Genomic DNA, 18,059 nt, shown 5'->3' with positions numbered 1-18,059 from the left:
CAATAAATTCCATCATTCTATTTGCTTTCCTGATTGCTCGCTGTACCTGCAAGTTAACTTTCAGTGTTTCTTGTACGAGGACACCCAAATCCCTCTGAACACCAACATTTAATAGTTTCTCACCATTTAAAAAGTATTCTGTTTTTCTATTCTTCCTACCAAAGTGAATAACCTCACATTTCCCCACATAATACTCTATCTGCCACCTTCTCGCCCACTCACTTCACCTGTCCATATCCCTTTGCAGACTCTTTGTGTCCCCCTCACAACTTACTTTCCCACTTAGCTTTGTATCATCAGCAAACTTGGATACATTGCACTTGGTTCCATCATCTAAGTCATTGATATATATTGTAAACAGCTGAGGCCCAAGCACTGATCCTTGCGGCACCCACTGGTTACACTTCTCGGTCATTAATATATCTCAAAAAAGAGTCATGGTCCGAATACCAACCCCTGTGGAACATCACTGTATACTTCCTTCCAGTCTGTAAAACAACGGTTCATCACTGATCTCCACGTTCTGTCTCTCAGCCAATTTTGTATCCATGCTGCCATGGGCTTCAATTTTACCAACAGGTCCATTTGGTGGTACTTTACCAAACGCCTTTTAAATGTCCATGTGCACAACATCGAGTCACTACCCTCATCAACCCTCTCGTTATTTCATTGAAGAACTCAATCAAATTAGTCAGACATGATTTTACTTTTATCAAATCTATATTGACTGTCATTTATTAACCCATGTTCTTCCAAGTGAGAATTAATTTTGTCCCAGATTCTGGTCTCTCGAAGTTTCCCACCACCGACGTTAGGCTGACTGGCCTGTAATTGCCGGGTTTATCCCTCTCCCACATTTATGAACGGGGTGTGACACTTGCAATCCTCCAGTCCTCAGACACCACTCCCACATCCAAGGAGGATTGGAAGATTGTGGTCAGAGCCTCTGCTATCTACACCCTTACTTCCCTCAGTAATCGAGGAGGCATCCCATCTGGACCGAAAGACTTTTTTACTTTGAGCACTGCCAATCTTTTAAGTACCTCCTCTTTATCGATTTTTATCGTCTCCAATATCAGAACGACCTCCTCCTTTCCTGCTAAAATGGCAGAATCCTCTTCTCTTGTGAAGACGGATGTAAAGTAATCATTTAGTGCCTCAGCCATGCCCTCTGCCTCCACAAGAAGATCTCCTTTTTTGTCCCGAATCGACCCCACCCTTCCTCTGACTCCCCTTTTACTATTTGTATGTTTATAAAAGACTTTTGGATTCCCTTTTATGTTTACCACCAATATATTCTCATACTCCCTCTTTGCACCTCTTATTCCCTTTTTTAGATCTCTGTACTTTCTTCGTTCAGCCTGGTTCACGACTGTATTATGAACCTTACATTCCTCATAAGCCTCCTTTTTCTGTTTCATTTTAATCTCTATCTCTTTCGTCATACAGGGAGCTCTAGCTTTGGATGCCCTTCCTTTCTCTCCCGTGGACATCTGTCCACTCTGCACCCAAACCAACTCCTCCTTGAAGGCCTCCCATTGTTCTGCCTGCCAATTTTTGATTCCAATCCACCTGGACAAGATCCCTTTTTAACTCACTGGAATTTGCCCTCCTCCAGTTAAGTATTTTCACATTTGACTGTCCCCTGTCCTTTTCTGTAACTATTCTAAACCTAATGAGATTATGATCACTGCTGCCCCACTGAAACATGCTCCACCTGCCCCACTTCATTCTCCACACCGAGCCCACTGCTGCACTCACACTCTCTCACACTCATTCTCTCACACTCACACTTTCTCACACTCACTCTCACACTCACTCTCACATTCACTCTCACATTCTTCTCTCACCCTTTCACTCACGGTTTAGGCCCACTGAAAGATGATGCGATGGGTTTGGATTTCAGCACAGGGAGGAGGGAGAGTGTGTGGGACGGGGATTTACAGCTTTGAGGAATGAGAGAGGAAGTAATGTTCCATAGAAAGTAAAGTTATCTGATCTGAATTTCTATCCTGTACTTACAGTGATAACTTTTATAAACTCCTTTCACAGGGGAGGATTTGCAGAGGGAAACTCAAATCAAAGATCACGTCAAGATCTGACAGAGTCACTCGATTCATCAGGACCTGAATATCATCGGCCTTTGAATGTGGAAGGAGAAATGTTTGTCTGTTCTATCTGTGGGAGAAGATTTCAAACATCAGTGTGAGTGGGAAAGCACCGAGACACACACACCCGAGTGAGAGTGTTCCAGTGCACTGACTGTGGAAAGAGCTTTAACCAGTTACACAGCCTGAAAAAACATCGCACCATTCACAGCGGGGAGAAACCGTACACGTGTTCTGTGTGTGGACGAGGTTTCAACTGATCGTCCAACCTGGAGAGACACAAGGACACCCGGACCACGGAGAAACCGTGGAAATGTGGGGACTGTGGGAAGGGATTCAATTACCCTTCAGAGCTGGAAACTCATCGACACAATCACACTGGGGAGAGGCCGTTCACCTGCTCCATGTGTGGGAAGGGATTCACTCAGTCATCCATCCTGCTGAGACACCAGCGAGTTCACTCTGATGAGAGACCTTTTAAATGTTCTGACTGTAAGAAGAGGTTTAAAAGGAAAACTATTCTGCTGATACACCAACGCACTCACACGGGGGAGAGGCCGTTCACCTGCACCGTGTGTGGGAAGAGATTCGCTCAGTCATCCAACCTGCTGTCACACCAGCGAGTTCACACTGATGAGAGACCTTTTAAATGTTCTGACTGTAAGAAGAGGTTTAAAAGCAAAATTGAACTGATGAAACACCAACGCACTCACACTGGGGAGAAGCCGTTCACCTGCTCCGTGTGTGGGAAAGGATTCACTCAGTCATCCGCCCTGCTGACACACCAGCGAGTTCACACTGATGAGAGACCTTTCAAATGTTCTGACTGTGAGAAGAGGTTTAAAAGCAAATTTAATCTGCTGAAACACCAACGCACTCACACTGGGGAGAGACCGTTCTCCTGCTCTGTGTGAAAGAAGAGATTCACTCGGTCATCCCTCCTTCTGTCACACCAGCGAGTTCACACTGAAGAGAGACCTTTAAATGTTCTGACTGTGAGAAAAGATTTAAAATCAGAAATGATCTGCTGAGACATCAACGCACTCACACTGGGGAGAGACTGTTCAGCTGCTCCGTGTGTGGGAAGGGATTCACTAATTCATCCCACCTTCTGAAACATCCACTTGTTCACACTATTGAGTGACCTTTTAACTCAGTGACTGTGAGAAGAGCTTGAGAAGCAGAAATGAACTGCTGACACATCAACTCACCCACATTGTGGAGAGACTGTTCACCTGCTCCGTGTGTGGGAAGGGATTCACTCAGTCATCACACGTGCTGAGACTCCAGCGAGTTCACATATGACTGCAGGGGTTGGATTCTGCAGTTAATCCCATCCAGGACTGAACCATGTTCATTCTGACAGTTGGGGTTTGTTTCTCCTGATGTTAATAACCCCTATAACTGGGCTAGAGTTTAATATTCTGGATATCTGTTCAATAAATCAGCTTTGTTTTAAACACCTTGTTGTAGATTTTGGCCTTTCCCACCTGAGTGTTTAGCATCACCTGACTGGAGCTCAGAAAGGACAATCTGGGGGGAGGATCGTCCGGTGGGAACAGAACTTCAGCCCGGACACAGTCCTTCAGGGCCACACTGAGAGGGGCAAACGGCACTTTGGTCTTTCTCGTCTCTCTTCACTGACAGCAAAGTCACTGTGCGGCGTCCAGTTTAAAACTGACTGTGGTAATTATTCTATGAAGATTTAACCTGTTTGTGTGACAGTCCTGAGTCGACCATTTAAGGCAGGCGTTGACTCATTTAAAATAAACCCACTTAAAATAAATGATTTAAAGTCTGAATTAAAATAGCAGAGGGAGGAGTTCCCAGGAGCCTGTGAACTGCTGGTACAATTATACAACAGTCATTTGATCTCCAGATAAAGAAGGACCTGCAGTGTGTTTCCAGAATTCCCGGTTTTATTGATGTGTGCGTGTTAGACACCAGGATCACTAAAAATACACGATCCGGACCATCCACAGAGTGGGGGCGATCCCGACAGTTACTCTGGGATCACTCCCACTGCGGAACTCCACCACTGACCCTGCTGAAGGTTGTAGGCTCAGGGAGTGGGGCCTCCAGGAGTGGACTGTAAGATAGCTGACAAAGATATGCTGAGGTACCAGAGGAATCCTTACTAAGGAACCGTCTGGGGTTTTACCTCTCAGTGTGGGTCTAGCGGTGAATGATTCCTGACTCCCCGAACTGTCTTACATTTAACCCAGATCGGATCAGGATGAATTCAGTTTACAGGAGAATTGGGTCAAATATCACCCACAATCGAGGGAGACAAAAGCAGCCATTAGAGAAGCTCAGAGATCTTTGGAAAAGAAGATGGTGCCCAATTCTGAGAATAATAGCAAATGTCTCTCCAGCTACGTCAGGAGTCAGAAGACCATTAAAGATGCTTTAGGGCCACTGAAAGACAGTTCAGGACAGATTCCCGGGCTATGGCAGAGCTGTTGAATGACTATTTCTCATCAGTCTACACTCCTGTGGATGATGCTCAGATTCCAGCTGTGGGATGTGCTGTCAACAATAACATCATAAATATTAAAATAGAATGGGATGTCACTTTGGATAAAATATGAACTCTCAAGATGCATTGTGCTCCAGGTCCAGATGATATCCACCCCCGGGTGTTTAAAGAGATGGGACGGGTGCTCTGTGAGCCCCTTGCCTGTATCTTCAACAGCTCAATAGAGTCAGGGATTGTCCCCTGAGATAGGAAGGGAGCTCACGTAGTTCCCATTTTCATTAAAGGGGACAAATCAGAGCCGGGGAATGACAGGCCCATCAGTGTGACCTCGATCAGAGGGAAGATGCTTGAAGGGATCCTAAGAGATGCTGTTTCTGATCACGGGGAAAGAGAAGGAGCCATTGGAGATACTCAACACGGCTTCTGGGAAAGAAAATGGTGTCTTACAAACTTGCTTGAGTTTTTTGAAGAAGTTGCTGGGTTAGTGGATGAGGGTAATCCGGTTCACATTGTCTATCTCAGGGATGTCAAACTCATTTCCGATGGTGAACCTGACCCGATATCCTGGCACTTGGCCTGGGCCACATTCAGCAAACGTTATTAAACTAGAAATAGATGAAGATGAACTGTATTGGTATTCACTTACATTTAGATTTTATTTACAGCTACTGCTGCTCCCGATACCTGGCACCTCTGAGCTTGAACTATTGCACCAACATTTGGAGTAAATGACTGGGCTGAGGCCTGTCTTGGATAAAAACATGAGGACCACTTGTCATTACAGAACTGTGTGCCCCAAACACTAACCGTGGAAGTGAATTCCACAGACTGCCTACTCCCTATGTAAAGAAGTTTCTCTTGACTACTGCTCTAAAACAGAGAGTGGGGTTAATTGTAGCGACTCACACTGTATAAGGTGGAAAGTGGGGCTCCACAAGGATTGGTTCTGGGACCACTGTTCACAATTCACATCAACGAATTGGACTCGGGAATCGGAAGTACAATTTCAAAATTTACAGATGACACCAGATTGGCGGGGTGGGGTGGAGTTTGGATAATATTGATGAAGATTGCGACCAAATACAAAATACATTAATAAACTTGCAAAATGGGTGTATAATTGGCCGATGAATTTTAATGCAGATGACAGTGAAGTGGAGCATTTTGGTAGCAAGAATTTGGAAATTGTGCCCTGTATCCCCAAGTCCAAGTCATTAATGTATATCAAGGAAAGCAGTGGTCCCAGCACCGACCCCTGGGGAACACCACTGTACACCTCCCTCCATTCCGAAAAACAACCGTTCACCACTACACTCTGTTTCCTGTTATTTAGCCAATTCTGTATCCATGCTGCTACTGCCCCTTTTATTCCATGGGCTTCAATCTTGATGACAAACCCATTATGCGGCACTTTATCTGACGCCTTTTTGAAGTCCATACACACCACATTAACTGCATTGCCCTCATCTACTCTCTGTTGCCTCATCAAAAAACTGTATCAATTTAATTAAACACGATTTGCCTTTAACAAATCCGTGCTGGCTTTCCCTAATCCTTGTCCAATTGACTGCTAATTCTGTCCCGGATTATCGTTGCTCGAACTTTCTCCACTACCGAGGTTAAACTGACTGGTCAGTAGTTGCTGGATTTTTTCTTTCACCCTTTCTTGAACAGGGGTGTAACATTTGCAATTCTCCAGTCCTCTGGCATCACCCCCATATCTAAGGATGTTTGGAGGTTTTTTGCCAGTACCTCTGCAATTTCCACCGTTACTTCCCTCAGCAACCGAGGATGCATCCCATCCGGACCAGATGACGGATCTACTTTAAGTACAGCCAGCCTTTCCAGTACCTCCTGTTTATGAATTTTGAGCCAATCCAGTATCTCTACAACATCTTCCTTTACTGACACTCTGGCAGCGTCTTCTTCCTTGGGAAAGACAGATGCAATGTATTTATTTAGTACCTCCGCCATGCCCACTGCCTCCCACTGCTACCAATTCGTTATAATCTGGGCCAGTGGTGCAATGGATAATGCATTAGGTTCGATTCCTACCTGGCTTGGATTTTTTAATGCAAAATTTTATGGCCTTCAATACCTTTCAAGCTGTCCTACTTGGTGGTGCTGCCTGGCTCCATACCTGGTAAGTGCCTTCTCAGTGCAGCAAGCAGTGCATCAGTGTCATAATCTGAAGGTCCTGAATTCAATCTTCAGAGAAGGCATCAAGGATTACGAAGCTTTTTTTCCATCTCTCACCTCATCTTTCCATCTTTGCTGCACAGCAAAATCAAGAACTTTTGCTTCCTGCAGCGCATCAAAAGATTTGCTGCCCCTTGATCTCTCTGTACCCAAACACACAGTGAAGTTTAGGAAGTCCATGGGCGATGGACTCACTGACAACACTCTTGTTTCTGTATAATTGCACCAGGACAAACGGTGAGTGGAGAATAGAATCAACGATCCCGCTACTTCTCACAGGCCAAGTGAGCGCTCCACCAGTTGAGCTAATTCCTCGTTTGCTGTTTGTAAATCGCCCCTCACAGTTCCTGCCTCACACTCGCCTTCAAGCTGCTCCAAGACCAGCAGAGAAATCTTGCCTTGGGTTGCCGCTCCCTGAATATATTAAATACTTTGCTCCAATCGGCGGTATCGAGCATCAGCAAGTGAGGAACAGCAGAACGGGAAGCTGCAGTAATCATGAATGATGCTGAGAAGAGCCCTCGCCTTCGGAAGGAAGACGAGGTCACCAGAAAGCAACAGCCGCCCGAGCTCGAGGAGCAGCGAGAGCCCTGACTGACTGACTGATCGAAGACCATTTTGCCTGAAATTGAGGGCGATTTGAAGTGTTGCTGCTCAAAGGCACTCCCTGCTGGTGAGCAGAGGGAAATGCTCGAGTGAAACAGCCGTGCTCGGGCAGACACAGAAAGCTTTTCGGCTTTGGAAAGGAGAAGAGGTGTCCTGTGCCTGAGTGACAACATGTTAATCTGTGAGCTGCCTGTGAAGTTCAGAGAGTGACCTTGAGGTAATTGCTGCTTATTCCAAAATCACACTCACTCCTTCGAGCCGGAATTGAACCAGCGACCTAAGGATGACTTTATTTTGTTTTATTCACTACAGTCCTCCGCTCTACCAGCTGAGCTATCGAAGGGAAGTGATAAACAGTGCTGTCTTTGGTGATTGTTCACCGTGCGCCTGTTGACACGTTCAGACTCGTGGAGTCCGGTGCTGATCGAAGACTTCTTTTGCCTGAAAGCGAGAGCTGAGTGTTTTGAAGTGTTGCTGCTCAAAAGCGCTCCCTGCTGGTGAGCAGAGGCAGAGCAGCCTTGTTTGGGCAGACACAGAAAGTTTTCAGGAAAAGAGGCGTCCTGTGCCTTCATGGCAACATGTTAATCTGTGAGGTGCCTGTAAAGTTAAGAGAGCGACCTTGAACTAATTGCTGCTTATTGCAAAATCGCGCGTTCTCCTTCGAGCAGGAATTGAACAAATGACGGAAGGATGACTTTGTCTTATTTTCCACGACAGTCTTGTCGCTCGACCAGCTGAGGTATCGAAGGGAAGCGGCAAAAATGGTTCACTTTGGTGATTGTTCACCGTGCACCTTTGACACACCCGGACTCGTGGATTCCAGTGCTCATGACTGAGGCTGACTCGGTACCTGCTCATACCGCAGTGCTGTGGGAGTGGGAGCTGCTCCGTGTTCTCCACAGCCCGGGCCAGTGACACAATGAATAATGGGACTGATTATTGATCTGGAGATTGTGGGTTTAAGTTTACGGAGGGTGTAAAGTGGAAGGCCGGGCCTGGAGAGCATTGGAATAGTCGAGTCTGGAGGTAAACAAAGGCACGGATGAGGGTTTCAGCAGCAGAACTTCATTCTGGAAGTTGGGATTTGTTTCTGCTGATGTTAATAACCGCTATAACTGGGCTGAAATTCAATATTCTGGATCGATGTCAAATAAATCAACTTTGTTTCAAACAGAATGGGTCAATTACTTGATGAATTCAAGATAAGAGACTAATTGATGTCCTCATTACCGATTATTCTGCCTTTTCTCCTTTCTCACTGGAGATTATTTCAGTTCTCATCCCTTCAATTTCTCTCATGGCCAAGTCCCAGCTCCCCGGTCCTTCCCGAGTGCCTCTCCCAGCCTTGGGATCCAGGGAAGGTATCAGTAATGTACCCGGGATCACTAAACACAAAACCCAGTCTGTGAATCACTTTCAGCTACTGGACTTATCGTGTGTCCCACAGCATCTCTCTCACCTTCGATGTGTGAATAGAGCATCAGGCCTGGGAATCTCGTCTTCAATTTAAATACACTCAGCAAATGTATTTAACAAAATACAAACAAGTAAACACATCACGGCTCAATAATCCAGCACTAAATTCAAAGGAGTAAGTCTGTTATCAAACTCCTTGAGTGGACAGAATAAAGAAAAATCCCAACTCTAAGATCCCCTCGAATCCTTTGCAAATTCCTTACAAATCTTGACAATAATCAACAAGTCTAATTGAATGTTGACCTTTATCTCGAGTGGGGTTGGAATACAGAAGTGATGCTTCAGTTGTAATGAACCTTGGTCAGACCCCACCTGGAGAACTGGGCACCGAACCGAGGGAGAGATAAATCGGCCTTAGAAAAGGTACAGTGCAGATTCACCAGAATGATGCCGGGGTTAAAAGGGTTAAATTATGAGGAGAGGTGGCATAAACTTGGTTTTTATTCCCATGAGTTTAGAACATTGAGATGTGACCTCATCGAGGTGTTTAAAATGATAAAATGATTCAATAAGGTAAATACAGATAAATGATTTCTTCTGGAGGGGAATCCAGAACAAGAGGCATAAGAAATCGGAGCAGGAGTGGGCCATACGGTCCCTCGAGCCTGCTCTGCCATTCAGTAAGAACATGGCTAATCTTCTCCCTTAACTCCACTTTCCTGCCTGATTCCTTGATTCACTTGGTGTCCAAAAATCTCTCGATCTCATTCTTGAATATAATCAATGACTGAGCATCCACAGCCCTCTGGGGTAGAGAATTCCAAAGATTCACCACCCTCTGAGTGAAGAAATTTTTCCTCATCTCAGTCTTAAATGGCCGAACCCTTATCCTGAGACTATGCCCCCGAGTTCTAGACTCTCTAGCCAGGGGAAACGGCCTCTCAGCATCTACCCTGTCAAGCCCTCAATGAGATCACCTCTCATTCTTCTAAACTCCAGAGAATATCGGGCCATTCGACTCAATCTCTCCTCATACAACAACCCTCTCATCCCAGCAATCAATCTAGTGAACCTTCGTTGCACCCCCTCTAATCAAGTATATCCTTCCTCAGGTGAGGAGACCAAAACTGGACACAGTGCTCCAGGTGTGGTCTCACCAAAGCCCGAAATAACTGCAGCAAGTCTCCCTTACTCTTATTCTCCAACCCACTTAAAATAAAGGCCAACATATTATTTGCTTTCCTAATTGTTTGCTGTACCTGCATATTAACTTTCTGTGATCCGTGTACAAGGACATCCAAATCTCTCTGAACAACAACATTTCTAAGACTCTCACCTTATAAAAAATATTCTGCTTTTCTATTCTTCCTACCAAAGTGAATAATTTCCACATTTCCCCACATTATACTCCATCTGCCACCTTCTTGATAATCTTACAATTCGAGCTCGGTCATTTATGAGCAAAATAAGGTGGCAATTTTTCACACAAAGGGTGGTGGAAATTACAAACTCACTTCCCCGAAAGGCTGTGGATGCTGGGGCTCGATTGAAATGTTCAATATTGAGATTGATAGATTTGTGTTGTGTGAGGGTTGAAAGGGACAAGGAGCAAAGAAGAGTAAATGGAGTTGTGACACAGATTAGTCCTGATCTAATTGAATGGCAGAGTGGGCTTGAGGGGCTAAATGGTTAATTCCAGTTCCTGAAACAAGTCACTGACAACAAACAACTCCACTCTGATATAAACCAACCCCACAGTCACTGACACTAATCTCCTCCACTCTGATATAAAGCAAACCCATACTCACTGACACAAATCTCACTGAATGGTGGAACAGGCTCGAGGGGCTGAATGGCCTACTCCTGCTCCTAATGTTCCGCTGTCACACTGAAGTTTCTAACATTCCTCTTCACAGTTCTTAATGCTCCCTATCTTGGTGTTGTCAGGAAATGTTGATCTTATGCCCTTGTACCCAAGCCCAGGTCATGGCTCGATATTGAGAAGAGCAATGGTCCCAACACTGCCCCTGGGGGACACCACTGTTCACATCCCCACAGTCTGAAAAACATCCATGAACCAATACTCTGCCCTTTATCAAACATCCCATCCACACTGACCCTCTCCCTGTAATACCGTGAGCTTTAATCTGATCAACAAGCCTCCTGTCCGGCATCTTATCAAACACTTCTTAACAATCCATCTTCACAACATCCATTGAATTTTATCCCTACACTGTGTTATTTCCTCCAATAATCCCTGCTGTCTGTCCTGAATTAATCCATTTTATCCCTACACTGTGTTATTTCCTCCAATAATCCCTGCTGTCTGTCCTGAATTAATCCATTTTATCCCTACACTGTATTATTTCCTCCAATATTCCCTGCTGTCTGTCCTGAATTAATCCATTTTATCCCAACACTGTGTTATTTCCTCCAATATTCCCTGCTGTCTGTCCTGAATTAATCCATTTTATCCCTACACTGTGTTATTCCCTCCAATAATCCCTGCTGTCTGTCCTGAATTAATCCATTTTATCCCTCCACTGTGTTATTTCCTCCAATAATCCCTGCTGTCTGTCCTGAATTAATCCTTTTTATCCCCACACTGTGTTATTTCCTCCAATAATCCCTGCTGTCTGTTCTGAATTAATCCATTTTATCCCTACACTGTGTTATTTCCTCCAATAATCCCTGCTGTCTGTCCTGAATTAATCCATTTTATCCCTACACTGTGTTATTTCCTCCAATAATCCCTGCTGTCTGTCCTGAATTAATCCATTTTATCCCTACACTGTGTTATTTCCTCCAATAATCCCTGCTGTCTGTCCTGAATTAATCCATTTTATCCCTACACTGTGTTATTCCCTCCAATATTCCCTGCTGTCTGTCCTGAATTAATCCATTTTATCCCTACACTGTGTTATTTCCTCCAATAATCCCTGCTGTCTGCACTGAATTAATCAATTTTATCCCTACACTGTGTTATTTCCTCCAATAATCCCTGCTGTCTGTCCTGAATTAATCCATTTTATCCCTACACTGTGTTATTTCCTCCAATAATCCCTGCTGTCTGTCCTGAATTAATCCATTTTATCCCTACACTGTGTTATTTCCTCCAATAATCCCTGCTGTCTGTCCTGAATTAATCCATTTTATCCCTACACTGTGTTATTTCCTCCAATAATCCCTGCTGTCTGTCCTGAATTAATCCATTTTATCCCTACACTGTGTTATTTCCTCCAATAATTCCTGCTGTCTGTCCTGAATTAATCCATTTTATCCCTGCACTGTGTTATTTCCTCCAATATTCCCTGCTGTCTGTCCTGAATTAATCCATTTTATCCCTACACTGTGTTATTTCCTCCAATAATCCCTGCTGTCTGTCCTGAATTAATCCATTTTATCCCTACACTGTGTTGTTTCCTCCAATATTCCCTGCTGTCTGTCCTGAATTAATCCATTTTATCCCTGCACTGTGTTGTTTCCTCCAATATTCCCTGCTGTCTGTCCTGAATTAATCCATTTTATCCCTACACTGTGTTATTTCCTCCAATATTCCCTGCTGTCTGTCCTGAATTAATCCATTTTATCCCTGCACTGTGTTGTTTCCTCCAATATTCCCTGCAGTCTGTCCTGAATTAATCCATTTTATCCCTACACTGTGTTATTTCCTCCAATAATCCCCGCTGTCTGTCCTGAATTAATCCATTTTATCCCTACACTGTGTTATTTCCTCCAATAATCCCTGCTGTCTGTCCTGAATTAATCCATTTTATCCCTACACTGTGTTATTTCCTCCAATAATCCCCGCTGTCTGTCCTGAATTAATCCATTTTATCCCTACACTGTGTTATTTCCTCCAATAATCCCCGCTGTCTGTCCTGAATTAATCCATTTTATCCCTACACTGTGTTATTTCCTCCAATAATCCCCCCTGTCTGTCCTGAATTAATCCATTTTATCCCTACACTGTGTTATTTCCTCCAATATTCCCTGCTGTCTGTCCTGAATTAATCCATTTTATCCCTACACTGTGTTATTTCCTCCAATATTCCCTGCTGTCTGTCCTGAATTAATCCATTTTATCCCTGCACTGTGTTGTTTCCTCCAATATTCCCTGCTGTCTGTCCTGAATTAATCCATTTTATCCCTACACTGTGTTATTTCCTCCAATAATCCCTGCTGTCTGTCCTGAATTAATCTATTTTATCCCTACACTGTGTTATTTCCTCCAATAATCCCCGCTGTCTGTCCTGAATTAATCCATTTTATCCCTACACTGTGTTATTTCCTCCAATAATCCCTGCTGTCTGTCCTGAATTAATCCATTTTATCCCTACACTGTGTTATTTCCCACAATATTCCCTGCTGTCTGTCCTGAATTAATCCATTTTATCCCTACACTGTGTTATTTCCTCCAATAATCCCTGCTGTCTGTCCTGAATTAATCCATTTTATCCCTACACTGTGTTATTTCCTCCAATATTTCCTGCTGTCTGTCCTGAATTAATCCTTTTTATCCCCACACTGTGTTATTTCCTCCAATAATCCCTGCTGTCTGTTCTGAATTAATCCATTTTATCCCTACACTGTGTTATTTCCCCCAATAATCCCTGCTGTCTGTCCTGAATTAATCCATTTTATCCCTACACTGTGATATTTCCTCCAATATTCCCTGCTGTCTGTCCTGAATTAATCCATTTTATCCCTACACTGTGTTATTTCCCCCAATAATCCCTGCTGTCTGTCCTGAATTAATCCATTTTATTCCTACACTGTGTTATTTCCTCCAATAATCCCTGCTGTCTGTCCTGAATTAATCCATTTTATCCCTACACTGTGTTATTTCCTCCAATAATCCCTGCTGTCTGTACTGAATTAATCCATTTGATCCCTACACAGTGTTATTTCCTCCAATAATCCCCGCTGTCTGTCCTGAATTAATCCATTTTATCCCTACACTGTGTTATTTCCTCCAATAATCCCTGCTGTCTGTCCTGAATTAATCCATTTTATCACTACACTGTGTTATTTCCTCCAATAATCCCTCCTGTCTGTCCTGAATTAATCCATTTTATCCCTACACTGTGTTATTTCCTCCAATAATCCCTGCTGTCTGTCCTGAATTAATCCATTTTATCCCTACACTGTGTTATTTCCTCCAATAATCCCTGCTGTCTGTCCTGAATTAATCCATTTTATCCCTACACTGTGTTATTCCCTCCAATAATCCCTGCTGTCTGTCCTGAATTAATCCATTTTATCCCTACACTGTGTTATTTCCTCCAATATTCCCTGCTGTCTGTCCTGAATTAATCCATTTTATCCCTACACTGTGTTATTTCCTCCAATAATCCATGCCGTCTGTCCTGAATTAATCCATTTTATCCCTACACTGTGTTATTTCCTCCAATATTCCCTGCTGTCTGTCCTGAATTAATCCATTTTATCCCTACACTGTGTTATTTCCTCCAATAATCCCTGCTGTCTGTCCTGAATTAATCCATTTTATCCCTACACTGTGTTATTTCCTCCAATAATCCCTGCTGTCTGTCCTGAATTAATCCATTTTATCCCTGCACTGTGTTATTTCCTCCAATAATCCCTGCTGTCTGTCCTGAATTAATCCATTTTATCCCTACACTGTGTTATTTCCTCCAATATTCCCTGCTGTCTGTCCTGAATTAATCCATTTTATCCCTACACTGTGTTATTTCCTCCAACATTCCCTGCTGTCTGTCCTGAATTAATCCATCTTATCCCTGCACTGTGTTATTTGCTCCAATAATCCCTGCTGTCTGTCCTGAATTAGTCCATTTTATCCCTACACTATGTTATTTCCTCCAATAATCCCTGCTGTCTGTTCTGAATTAATCCATTTTATCCCTACACTGTGTTATTTCCTCTAATAATCCCTGCTGTCTGTCCTGAATTAATCCATTTTATCCCTGCACTGTGTTATTTCCTCCAATAATCCCTGCTGTCTGTCCTGAATTAATCCATTTTATCCCTACACTGTGTTATTTCCTCCAATATTCCCTGCTGTCTGTCCTGAATTAATCCATTTTATCCCTACACTGTGTTATTTCCTCCAATAATCCCTGCTGTCTGTACTGAATTAATCCATTTTATCCCTACACTGTGTTATTTCCTCCAATATTCCCTGCTGTCTGCCCTGAATTAATCCATTTTATCCCTACACTGTGTTATTTCCTCCAATATTCCCTGCTGTCTGTCCTGAATTAATCCATTTTATCCCTACACTGTGTTATTTCCTCCAATAATCCCTGCTGTCTGCCCTGAATTAATCCATTTTATCCCGACACTGTGTTATTTCCTCCAATATTCCCTGCTGTCTGTCCTGAATTAATCCATTTTATCCCTACACTGTGTTATTTCCTCCAATAATCCCTGCTGTCTGTCCTGAATTAATCCATTTTATCCCTACACTGTGTTATTTCCTCCAATATTCCCTGCTGTCTGTCCTGAATTAATCCATTTTATCCCTACACTGTGTTATTTCCTCCAATATTCCCTGCTGTCTGCCCTGAATTAATCCATTTTATCCCTACACTGTGTTATTTCCTCCAATAATCCCTGCTGTCTGTCCTGAATTAATCCATTTTATCCCTACACTGTGTTATTTCCTCCAATAATCCCTGCTGTCTGTCCTGAATTAATCCATTTTATCCCTACACTGTATTATTTCCTCCAATATTCCCTGCTGTCTGTCCTGAATTAATCCATTTTATCCCTACACTGTGTTATTTCCTCCAATATTCCCTGCTGTCTGTCCTGAATTAATCCATTTTATCCCTACACTGTGTTATTTCCTCCAATAATCCCTGCTGTCTGTCCTGAATTAATCCATTTTATCCCTACACTGTTTTATTTCCTCTAATAATCCCTGCTGTCTGTCCTGAATTAATCCATTTTATCCCTACACTGTGTTATTTCCTCCAATAATCCCTGCTGTCTGTCCTGAATTAATCCATTTTATCCCCAACACTGTGTTATTTCCTCCAATATTCCCTGCTGTCTGTCCTGAATTAATCCATTTTATCCCTACACTGTGTTATATCCTCCAATATTCCCTGCTGTCTGCCCTGAATTAATCCATTTTATCCCTACACTGTGTTATTTCCTCCAATATTCCCTGCTGTCTGTCCTGAATTAATCCATTTTATCCCTACACTGTGTTATTTCCTCCAATAATCCCTGCTGTCTGTCCTGAATTAATCCATTTTATCCCTACACTGTGTTATTTCCTCCAATAATCCCTGCTGTCTGTCCTGAATTAATCCATTTTATCCCTGCACTGTGTTATTTCCTCCAATAATCCCTGCTGTCTGTCCTGAATTAATCCATTTTATCCCTACACTGTGTTATTTCCTCCAATATTCCCTGCTGTCTGTCCTGAATTAATCCATTTTATCCCTACACTGTGTTATTTCCTCCAACATTCCCTGCTGTCTGTCCTGAATTAATCCATCTTATCCCTGCACTGTGTTATTTGCTCCAATAATCCCTGCTGTCTGTCCTGAATTAGTCCATTTTATCCCTACACTATGTTATTTCCTCCAATAATCCCTGCTGTCTGTCCTGAATTAATCCATTTTATCCCTACACTGTGTTATTTCCTCTAATAATCCCTGCTGTCTGTCCTGAATTAATCCATTTTATCCCTGCACTGTGTTATTTCCTCCAATAATCCCTGCTGTCTGTCCTGAATTAATCCATTTTATCCCTACACTGTGTTATTTCCTCCAATATTCCCTGCTGTCTGTCCTGAATTAATCCATTTTATCCCTACACTGTGTTATTTCCTCCAATAATCCCTGCTGTCTGTACTGAATTAATCCATTTTATCCCTACACTGTGTTATTTCCTCCAATATTCCCTGCTGTCTGCCCTGAATTAATCCATTTTATCCCTACACTGTGTTATTTCCTCCAATATTCCCTGCTGTCTGTCCTGAATTAATCCATTTTATCCCTACACTGTGTTATTTCCTCCAATAATCCCTGCTGTCTGCCCTGAATTAATCCATTTTATCCCTACAGTGTGTTATTTCCTCCAATATTCCCTGCTGTCTGTCCTGAATTAATCCATTTTATCCCTACACTGTGTTATTTCCTCCAATATTCCCTGCTGTCTGCCCTGAATTAATCCATTTTATCCCTACACTGTGTTATTTCCTCCAATAATCCCTGCTGTCTGTCCTGAATTAATCCATTTTATCCCTACACTGTGTTATTTCCTCCAATAATCCCTGCTGTCTGTCCTGAATTAATCCATTTTATCCCTACACTGTATTATTTCCTCCAATATTCCCTGCTGTCTGTCCTGAATTAATCCATTTTATCCCTACACTGTGTTATTTCCTCCAATATTCCCTGCTGTCTGTCCTGAATTAATCCATTTTATCCCTACACTGTGTTATTTCCTCCAATAATCCCTGCTGTCTGTCCTGAATTAATCCATTTTATCCCTACACTGTTTTATTTCCTCTAATAATCCCTGCTGTCTGTCCTGAATTAATCCATTTTATCCCTACACTGTGTTATTTCCTCCAATAATCCCTGCTGTCTGTCCTGAATTAATCCATTTTATCCCCAACACTGTGTTATTTCCTCCAATATTCCCTGCTGTCTGTCCTGAATTAATCCATTTTATCCCTACACTGTGTTATATCCTCCAATATTCCCTGCTGTCTGCCCTGAATTAATCCATTTTATCCCTACACTGTGTTATTTCCTCCAATATTCCCTGCTGTCTGTCCTGAATTAATCCATTTTATCCCTACACTGTGTTATTTCCTCCAATAATCCCTGTTGTCTGCCCTGAATTAATCCATTTTATCCCTACACTGTGTTATTTCCTCCAATATTCCCTGCTGTCTGCCCTGAATTAATCCATTTTATCCCTACACTGTGTTATTTCCTCCAATATTCCCTGCTGTCTGTCCTGAATTAATCCATTTTATCCCTACACTGTGTTTTCCTCCAATATTCCCTGCTGTCTGCCCTGAATTCATCCATTTTATCCCTACACTGTGTTATTTCATCCAATATTCCCTGCTGTCTGTCCTGAATTAATCCATTTTATCCCTACACTGTGTTATTTCCTCCAATATTCCCTGCTGTCTGCCCTGAATTAATCCATTTTATCCCTACACTGTGTTATTTCCTCCAATATTCCCTGCTGTCTGCCCTGAATTAATCCATTTTATCCCTACACTGTGTTATTTC

General features: G+C 42.8%; 1 non-coding gene and 1 pseudogene across 1 annotated transcript; one reads left to right on the top strand and one right to left on the bottom strand.

The window, feature by feature from the left end:
* The window catches only part of LOC137310667 (zinc finger protein 229-like), a 90,346-nt pseudogene that overhangs the window by 35,963 nt on the left and 36,324 nt on the right, over positions 1-18,059 (top strand).
* Positions 7,642-7,735, bottom strand: trnay-gua (transfer RNA tyrosine (anticodon GUA)). The gene is made up of 2 exons: positions 7,699-7,735; positions 7,642-7,677 (listed from the first exon to the last, which is right to left on the bottom strand). It is a non-coding gene; the product is annotated as a tRNA-Tyr (tRNA).

Source organism: Heptranchias perlo, unplaced genomic scaffold (genome assembly GCF_035084215.1).
Source record: "Heptranchias perlo isolate sHepPer1 unplaced genomic scaffold, sHepPer1.hap1 HAP1_SCAFFOLD_269, whole genome shotgun sequence".
Taxonomy (NCBI): domain Eukaryota; kingdom Metazoa; phylum Chordata; class Chondrichthyes; order Hexanchiformes; family Hexanchidae; genus Heptranchias; species Heptranchias perlo.
The sequence above is the reverse complement of the archived record's forward strand: the minus strand, read 5'-3'. Positions and strand labels throughout refer to the sequence as shown.